A 10,500-nucleotide genomic window follows, 5' to 3' on the forward strand; every position below is an offset into this window, starting at 1 on the left:
AATGTTTCATTCAACCTAAAATGAAATGATTAGTTCTGAACTTTATTAACCTTTTATTTTTGTACATTTATATAAAAAAAGTAAATTTTGAAACAGACATTTTGAATCACAACAGTTAAATGTTTTGTTTTGACTTTTTTTTTTTTAAAAGTCAAAACGTTTGTTTCAAAAACGATTTGTTGAGTTCAACATGAATTTGCAAAATATTTCTTTTATTTTGGGCAAAAAGAGAAAGTTTTGTGTACAAAATTTCATCCAGCTCTAGCTACAATCTGCTTTTAAAAAGCATATCTCCCTGTAGTTTATTTCCCTTTATTGTATTTCTGTTTATTGTTTTTAAGATCTCCTTAGTAGCCTCTTAATCCCATTGATTTTTTTCTCCTTGTCCACTTGGCAAACTTTGATGTTTTTCCCCTCTTACCTTTTGAATGAATCAGAAAGTAAGAAGACAATAAACTAGCATATGTACAGTAAAAGGATTTTTCTATATCATCTATCACAGGACTTCTCAGCGGACAGCAAAGAATATCTTGGTTTTATATATAGCTGATCATTTTGGTACACTACTATGAATCTTTCATTTAGAACAATGTCATCTCATGCTGAAGATCTGCTATTATAGTAAGTTGATCAGCCTGCCTTGGGTTTTGATTGATTAATATTTATAAATAGTAGAGGGAATTGGAGAGAGTGCTTTTATCTGGAAGACTGAATATGTCTGAGGAAAAGAAAAAATATGAACTGCTTCAGTGATCTTAAATTGCTATGTGAAGTACACAACAATTAAATGCTCCAATAACAGCTTTAATGTGGACAGAGGGGGAAAAAGCACTCTAGAAGAATAGATTTATTGAGCCAATTAAAAATATGTAAGTTTAGTTAGATATATAAAAATATGACCGAAGTCCTCACTGGATAAACTGTGGTAGGAAGCATCACCATAAAATCTTCAGACATGGAAACGGATGTTGTTGGAAGACGCAATTTTTGCTATTGTGTTGAGAAATGTGGCAGATGTGCAGACACCTTTGGTAATTGTGAGACAGCAAGCAATTAATACAGGGCATCTTTAGATAAATGCATCTAAATTACCCCTAGATTTAAAGGAGGCCATGTTCAATGAAGAAATAGTAAACAAAGAACTGGTGCAAAGGCGAAGGGCCAAATTCTGCCTTTTTTACATGGAGTATTACCTCACTCCTAGCTTCCAATGGTACTACTTATGGAACTGGGTTCTACACCACATGAGTACAAGTGCCAGGATTTGACCCTCATGGGCAAATGTGGGGAGCAAGTTAATTACTGCTAAGGCAGCTTAAGTCATCTTGCATTGATGAATACAATACAATAAAGGGAAATAAACTACAGGAAGATACGCTCTTTAAAAGCAGATTGTAGCTAGAGCTCAATTTTGATAAATGCAAAGTAATGCACATTGGAAAACATAATCCCAACTATACATATAAAATGAGGGGGTCTAAATTAGCTGTTACCACTAAAGAAAGATCTTGGGAGTCATTGTGGATAGTTCTCTGAAAACATCCATTCAGTGTGAAGCGGCAGTCAAAAAGGCGAACAGAATGTTGGGAATCATTAAGAAAGGGATAGATAATAAGACAGAAAATATCATATTGCCTCTATATAAATCCACGGTATACCCACAACTTGAATACTGTGTGCAGATGTGGTTGCCCCATCTTAAAAAAAGATATATTGGAATTGGAAAAGGTTCAGAAAAGGGCAACAAAAACAATTAGGGGTATGGCACTGCTTCCGTATGAGGAGAGATTAATAAGACTGGGACTTTTCAGCTTGGAAAAGAGACGACTAAGGGGGGATATGTTTGAGGTCTATAAAATCATGCCTGGTGTGGAGAAAGTAAATAAGGAAGTGTTATTTACTCCTTCTCATAATACAAGAACTAGAGGTCACCAAATAAAGTTAATAGGCAGCAGGTGTAAAACAAACAAAAGGAAGTATTTCTTCACATAACGCAGAGTCAGTTTGTGGAACTCTTTGCCAGAGGATGTTGTGAAGGCCAAGACTGTAACAGGGTTAAAAAAAGAACTAGATAAGTTCATGGAGGAAGGTCCATCAATGGCTACTAGCCAGGATGGGCAGGAATGGCGTTCATAGCCTCTGTTGGCCAGAAGCTGGGAATGGGCGACAAGGGATGGATCACTTGATTACCGACTCTGTTCATTCCCTCTGGGGCACCTGGTATTGGCCTGTCAGAAGACAGGATACTGGGCTAGATGGACGTCTGGTCTGTCCCAGTATGGCTGCTCTTACGTTATGAAGTGCTAGTGCACAAGCCAATGCACCATAATGAAGAATTCAGTCCCCTTTCTCAAGGTTACTGAAGCAAAACAACTCTAAGTCCATTTTAATGGCAAGTCAATGGGAGTTTAAGTTTTTCCTCCGCCAGATATGGCGACACAAAAGTTATGTACATGGATTAAATCCATGGAAGGAAAGGGGATAATGTGGAAGGGCTAAGGAAACTAAAGTCTCTCTCAAGCATTCTTGTCAAGGTTAAACCCAGTAAGGGAGAATTCACACTTTTATATCTAAGGAACCTACTTCATATATGGGACTACATTGTGAGAGTATTTGGAGGTCCAGTCTGGTTAAGTGCCAAGATCTTCCTGGAAGGAACCGAGTGCTCTTTGCCTTTATCAAGTATGAAGGGTTGAGAGATGTCAGCAACTCACAGGGAATTCTTAGCACTTTATAGTATTAGGTTCTTGTTCAGTGAATGCCTAGCATAACTATTACATTAAAATGAACAACTGCATGAGTAAAGTACAGCACCACAAGAGATCTGTATTTCTCTCTCCCCCCAAGTTAGTTTTAGTTTATGCAAATACTAAAATGCTAACTAACTAAAATATGGCTATATTGTTTAACTTTCTTCTAGCATGAATTCTAATCAACAATATAGAAGACCATTCCTTTGGAGAGAATTTGTCTTAAAAATGGAAAATATTTCTTTTAAAAAGCTAGCTTTTTATAATAATGTGCTAGTAGGTCAATAACCTTTTGACAAAAAAAATATTTATTGTATTTATTGCATTAGCTTCCCAAGAGTCACTGATACAAAACAGAAAAAGAAAGCCCCCCCTCCACCCTTTGAAAGAGAATCTGACTGCTTTGCAATCTTGCAACAATTGATACAGATCAACAGCATCAAAATGGAAATCTTAAATTCAGTTTTCATTATATTAATATAGCTATATTCTGCAGCTATCTTCATTTATTCATATAAATTTATCAAATAAAGATCTATGGACATGTGACATGACACTTGAAATTTTAATTACTTCACAAAGGTGGTCATCATACATACTTGCATAAGGCTGACAGTGAAGATATTAAGAATCATTCCAAGAGCGTTTTGAAAACAGAGAATACAGTTATTGTAGAGCCCTGTGATGACAGGCATGGCCACTCTGCCAAGTACCATGACTGGGTACTTTTCAACACTGAATGACCAGACAATTTTTGGCACAAGTGGCTCTGCTTTGATTTTGTCTGGGGTGAAATGAGTGACAGGATGTGGAGTACAATATAAGTGTGTGAGTGAGTGTGAGAGAGAGAGAGAGACTATCATTCCATCCACCAAAGGCAGAATCACACTTTTGCTTTTGAAGCACTGCAAGTTAGGGTAGCTTTATTGATTAGAGTACTGCTGAATAAAGTCATTGGAGTACAAGTTGTATGGGCTGGATTATTATCTGGATTTATGGCTGATATTATAGCCTCTCCCTACCTCCCCCCACAAAAAAACAAACAAAAAAAAACCATTATCTGACTCAGGAACCATAACATAAATTTCCTTCAGGTATTGTAATTCAACCCACTTGCACTGCTGTATATGGTTAATGCTTTCTTTTTGGACACCTGCATTCCAAAACCTACATAACTCTTTCCACACCTTCTCTGTGATAACTGTAATGTGCATGTGCGCGCACACACACACACACACACACACACACAGTAAAGAAAAAGCTAAATAAACTCCTTAATGCAACATGCTGAGTTCTCTCTGCCATTTTGTATGTGTCTCATTTTCTTTTCACTAGGCATAGAACTTTGCAGTTTTTACTGCTGGTATTACTATAGGAGCAACAACATTTGAACATAAATTTGTTTTGTTTGTTTAAATACCTAGGAAGTGACATAAACAAACCAAAAGCTATGTTGAAAGAACAATGTGTTAAGGTCGCAAAGTCAAGCACTCAAGAGTTGGGAAGTGCCAAAATTAAGTTCCCCTATGGTCACACACTACGCAAGCAGCCAACCAACATCACTAGACAGGCATTGTGGTGGAATCCCCAAGGCAAGCGGAAAAGAGGCCGTCCAAGAAACACCTGGCGACGCGACCTTCAGGCTGATAGCATAAAAATGGGCTATACCTGGAACCAGCTAGAGCAAATGGCCCAGGATAGAGGACTCTGGAGATCTGTGGTTGGCAGCCCATACCCCGATTGGGGTGACGGGCATGAGTGAGTGAGTGAGTGATGGTACCTTAATTCTGTCCTCTTGAGCACATGCAGTATGATATAATCTTTAATTACATGATCACATACTACTTTTTCCATAAGACTCCTCCCTCATTCAGTGCATAGGAGACACTGTGCAGTGTTCAAGGAATGAGATGGCTGTTTAGTATTGCTTTCATGATGTAAAGTAATACAAGAATTCTCAAATATAATGTTTCATTTAAGTTTTTTACATTTACTGTTTTTCATATAAAGACAAATTAAAAAGAAAGTCACCACTGATGATAGTTGCATATACATATGCAACCAAATATACAATAAACATAATTATGTTATTTACACATATAAATATGATAATTCATAGTGAATAAGTTCTGTTGAGTTTATCTGGATATGCAAAGTACCAGATACCAGTACAGGTGTGTGAATATTTAAGGCAAGATTTTAAAAACCAGGTGCCTAATGTTAGACTCTTAGAGCCTAAGTCCATATTTAGGCATCTGTTTTTGGTAAGCTCTTAAGCACAGAGCTCTGCACCTTGAGGGGAAACTGTACAAGGTCATGCACAAAGTGAATTTCACCCATAAGTGTTCTGTTACAACGTTAATGGAACAAAGTATAACGCCTATGAAATACATGGATTATCAAATGCTCTTTTCTACAGCAAGTTTTTCAAATATGCCAGAGACATTTATTTGCAGGTGAGGAGTAATTCCCTAGCAAATTCGAAATTTTGAAAAGATGACACTTTAGTCACATGTGAACAAAATGTTTGAAAAGCTAAGGGTAACAGTTTCCACACCAGGATCAATCAGAAGTGGCTAAATAGAATATTGGCAAGCTACCTCCAGCCCCCAAAATAAAATTCAGCTTTGGCTAAAAATAACCACAAGACATTTAGGTAATTTTCAATAAGCTATTAAGGGCGTGTAAATAAAGGCTTATAATAAGTGCCTTCACAATAACAACATCACTAGCACAATGCTATGAGTGGCCATAGGTTTAGTTGTACCTGAGAAATGCAGTAAGAGGGCCCAACCCTGAAGAGTGATGGTCTCCAACAGAAAGTGAAGAGGCTCAACACCTCAAAGGAGGTGCTAGATGGCCACTTTCATGCAAGAGCTGACAGAGTCAGAGTTCCTGCAGCTAAGGGGTTGCTCCAGGAAAGTAATACTCTCACTATGTAGTATTTTGACTATAGTCATTGGACCAATAAGGGACATGGGATCTATGGAGAGTAAATGGGGCTGGAAGAATACCACTTGTGCATTACCAAGTATTCCCCATATGTGGAAAGTGAATGATTTACTCACATATATTAAAATAGACCACAGGATGAAACAGGCTTAACGTCAAGATATAAGGTGTACGTTAAGGATGGATGGTCTACCTCTGCCAGATTTTCTGTGTCACCTTAGACAAGTCACTTACCTGCCCTGTATAGTACTGTAGATAATACGTATGTACCTACCTACCTGTGTGTGAGACACTCAAAAATTGAAAAGAACTTTGAAACACACCCCAGATTAGAATTCAGAACTAGCATAGCCATAAGAATATATAAACGGGAATGCATGACATAATTAGCCAAAATTTCTATGACTAAAACATCTGCTCTAAACACTGTTCCCATTAGGGAGGAAAACATTCCCTCCTTTACTATTGCTCAACAATTACACAAACAAGCATTTCCCTTACGGATAATACAAGTTAAAAATCTAGATTAAATTGATCTGATTTCATCCTTGATAATGGTTTACACAAACATATTTAAAAAGCCTGGATATCCATCTTTGCTTTAAATTGATAATGCACACTCAAAGATATCCCTTGGATGATCAAAGACTCAGTTTTGAACATTAGGTTAGAATTAAGCTCAAAAGTACAAGGTAGGATACAAAACATACCATAAGCTCAATGCCTTATCCATTAAACCATTGTTTATATTAAAAAAAAAAAAGGGGGGGGGGGTTCCCATCCTTCTCCCATTTACATAAAACATTCCAAGACTGTGCTCTTGATATACTTAGCTACTTACTAGTGATAAAGTGAAGATCTTAAATATCCAAATCTTAAATATCTAAATTAACCAGAAAGATACTGTCAACATTAATAACTCTATTTTCCTCTCCTTTGTCAGTGTACCTCCACTGACTTCAAGGGAAATATTTCTGATTTAATTAAGAGTGATAGGAGAATCAGTTTTTAAGTAATCGCCTCACCCCCAACCACCCTTATTTTACATGGAGATTTGTGAATTTACCCAAATCTTCATGTATATGTTTTTGGTGGAATTTTTTTTAAAAGCAGTGTTTTTACTGCTTCTTGGGATTGTTTTGTAAGCCTGATTTTCTTCACATTATTTTTATTTTAGCCAATGTCGTTAAAACAGTAAAAAAAAAAGATATATATATACTGTTTTAACATTAATGATACTTGCTGAACTCTCACTTGCAGTTTACTGAGCTTTTTAACTTTTCATCATAACTAAAATCACCTTTAGAGGTAGCTGGTAGGAATATTTTCTACACTCGCAAGGTGAGGTAAAGACACCATATTTTGTCGGTCTCCATATTTCCCCCATGGAGCGAGGTGAAGTGGAGGGAGGGAAATCATACGTAGAACCCTGCATGGATACAAAATTCGTATCCGCAGCTGATTCACAATCAATGGATGTAAAGCTGACAGATATCTGCAGATTTGCAGGGCTCTAGATATAAAATTTTGATCTGCATCCATGCACAATCCACAAAAATGTTCCGCAGACATAAAGTGGATATTTGCAGATTTGCAGGGCTTTAATCATATGGGTGCCACTCACTCACTTGAGGCCAATCTGAATATAACTTGTTCAACCGTTTATCTATAATTTTATTTCCTCCCCCCCCCCTCCCATGTTGGAAAGAACATAGTGGAAATAGCTGTGCCTTAGGCAAAACCACTTAGCACTGTTACATGTCTGACTGTGTATGACCTATACCAGGGGTTCTCAAACATCAAACACCATGACCCCTTTCTGACAACAAAAAGTACTACCCGACCACAGGAAGGGGGACAAAAGACTGAGCCCACCTGAACCCCACCACCATGGGTGGGGAGGCTTTTCCCATTGTTCCAGGCAGGGGGGCTAAAGCCGAAGCCCAAGGGCTTCAGCCACAGGCAGGGGGCCTGTAACCTGAGCTCTGCTGCCCAGGGCTGAAGCTCTTTGGCTTTGGCCCTGGATGGCGGGGGTTGGGCTTTGGCATTGGCCCCAGGCAAGTCTAAGCCAGCCCTGGTGACCCAATTAAAACTGTCTTGACCCACAGTTTGAGAACTGCTGACCTATATTAAAAAGTGGCCTAAAGATATCATAAGACTTGCTTTATAACAAGGCAATCATCTATAGTTGCTTTTAAAAAGCCCCAAACTCCCTCCCCCCCTCTACAAAACCACAACAGACAGCAGTTTTGAAAAACCAGGAAGGGATAAGAGAATGGAAAATGTATTCATCTTTGACTATAGACTCTCGTCTTGGAAAGTCAAATCTGTGGTTAAATAATCTGAGGGAAGAGAACCAGATATTTAACAGAATATTCTGTTCTACTAATTTTTTAAACAAAAAAGAGTGTGCATTACTACACAGCTTCATTTAAAAAACATACTTAAGTTTAATTTTCTCATGCATGTATGCACAAGAGAGTGTCTGTCTATCTCAGACCCCCACTCACCTCTTGATTTGTTTTATGGACTTTTCAAAGCACAAAAAAACCTTTCCCAACCAGTAATTTCATTTTCCATAGGACTTACAGAAATAAGTCCTACAATTATTAAAACAAAAGTCTTTGGGATGCCAAACAAAGTTAAAAGCTATTAATGATATTAATATTTTTGTATGCTACACATATTCTAGATCTACCCCACCAATAGTGAGGGATGTGCATTAGCTGGTATTCAATGGATTCCACAAAGACAGATTAAAAATAATAGAAAGCAGGGTAGAATGAGGGGAATATTGTGGTATTTTAATGGAGCATAACATTCAGATGTCATTCTGGCTTTCTTTATTCATTAAGCTATCAGGACCTAACAGGTGACAGATGGTTCCATGTTGTGTTACTGTCCCAAATATTTGAGATCTCTGTTCCCACACTGCAAAGCTAGGAGCTTCAAATGTATGCACGGCTTTCCACAGACAGTCCCTTTTTGTTACCAAAAGTTATAACCAATGGTTGATAGGTTTAATCGTCATTTATCTATTCATTCAGGTATTGGCACTCTTCCTACACATCCTCCTGTTATATGAAGTGTTTACATCTTTATCATGCTATACAGTATTCTTAAAAACTCTCTTTACATGAGCTAACAAATTTAAGAGACCTGAACTTAAATTTTTAAAGCCAATTTTTAAAAAACGTATTTCTTGATTGTCACATGCTATTTAAAGTTCTAAAGCTTTCCTGTAACAGTTGCTCTTAGCAACTAACATGTTACCATTGTTTAAACAGGGAAATGGATGGACTTAAAACAGTGATATTATTATGAGCTTTACAGAACTGTTCATTTAAAGATCTCAAAGTGCTTTACATCATTATTATTATAGTATCCTCATTTTTATTCATAATAAAAGGGGTTAAAATATAACTTAGTTTTTGCATCATTTTTAAAACCTTGGATAATTATTGTATTAGTAGACTGGTAAATGTACACTCCGAGAGGTTGCTATTCATTTTACTGAGCTGTCAAGATGTGCATGAGACTTTGCAAAAGGGAGATTTCAGATATGGTGTATTGCATGGTTTAGTGAGCCACATAATGCAAAAATCTTATGTTGTAAAGAGAAAGGCACTTTATATTTAAGTTTTTCTCCAAATAGGGGACACTTACGAATATACACACACACACACAGACATATATATACACAATATATACACATACAGATACACAGATATATACACACACATGCTCTAAAATAGCCACCCGTTTTAAATACGCTACTTCTACACTCATTCTGAAGTGACTTGAAACTGAAAGACTTCTAATTATGTTTTTTGAATTATTTTTCAGTTTTAAGAACTTCTTAAATCTTCAGAGTTCTTAATATTATTTTCTACAGCAAAGCTAATGCACTCCGAATTGCATCAACAAACACCAGATGTTGGGTCCCAGTTTACAGTAAGCCACTGACAAAGTCGTAAGGCAAGTACAACAAAAGCCAGGACTCGGATTTACAAATCTATAGCGGATGTGGAAATAGCTGCTGTCAAAACAACCACTGGGGCATGAAGAGAAACAACATTTTAATAAAATAGAAGATTTTAATAAAAACCCACCAAGTAAAGGGGTGGGCTGGGATGGGGACAAACATACCACTGGACTAGATTACACCCACACCCAGATTCAGGAATTTATTTCCTTGGTCTGCACGCTGTGCGAAACTGAGGGAGGTTGCTCAATAACTGACAAGTGAGCTGGGTTTAAACGACTCACACACATTGCCATATATATATATATATATATATATATATATATATATATATATATATGTTCAGCAATAGTCAGAGGGAGACTTTCGAACAGATCCCAAACAAGGAATGCGAAGTCAATTGACATGCAAACCTCTAACATGCATTCAACACGGGGGGCAGCTACCCAATGATTTCATAGGGCGGGGAACCCCCCACGCGCACCCGGGCTGCCCGCACCGCGAAGTACCTGACGGCGCTTACCTCCCTTGGAGCGCTCCTGCAGCAGATGCGGACACCCCCCGCCCCGGCTCCGCTAGACTAGAGCTGCGACTAGTACAGGGACCGCCTCAGGAATTGTTTCTGTGGCGCCCGCCGACGCCTGCATACTCTCACGCCTGCCCCGCCCCTCTCGGGGCCACGCCCCCTCCTCCGGACCGGCACTCCGATTGGGCTAGCTCTCCACCCGCTCCTCCTCTCACTCTTCTCGCTCCCGCCCCCGCCCTCCCCCTCGCATTGCCTTGTGGGAGTTGTAGTTCGTCGGAACTGCACTA

General features: G+C 38.2%; 1 protein-coding gene across 2 annotated transcripts in view; it reads right to left on the minus strand.

Annotated features, from left to right (window-relative positions):
• SERPINI1 (serpin family I member 1) overlaps positions 1-10,422 on the minus strand; it is a 76,875-nt gene extending 66,453 nt beyond the window's left edge. The window contains exon 1 of one of the 2 annotated variants that reach the window (XM_005299222.5): positions 10,211-10,422. The gene's annotated coding sequence lies outside the window, so the exon portion shown is untranslated. The remainder of the gene's footprint in view (positions 1-10,210) is intronic. The other variant, XM_065557820.1, reaches the window with a different exon arrangement.
• Between the last annotated feature and the right edge of the window lie 78 nt (positions 10,423-10,500).

This window comes from Chrysemys picta, chromosome 9 (genome assembly GCF_011386835.1).
Source record: "Chrysemys picta bellii isolate R12L10 chromosome 9, ASM1138683v2, whole genome shotgun sequence".
Taxonomy (NCBI): Eukaryota; Metazoa; Chordata; order Testudines; family Emydidae; genus Chrysemys; species Chrysemys picta.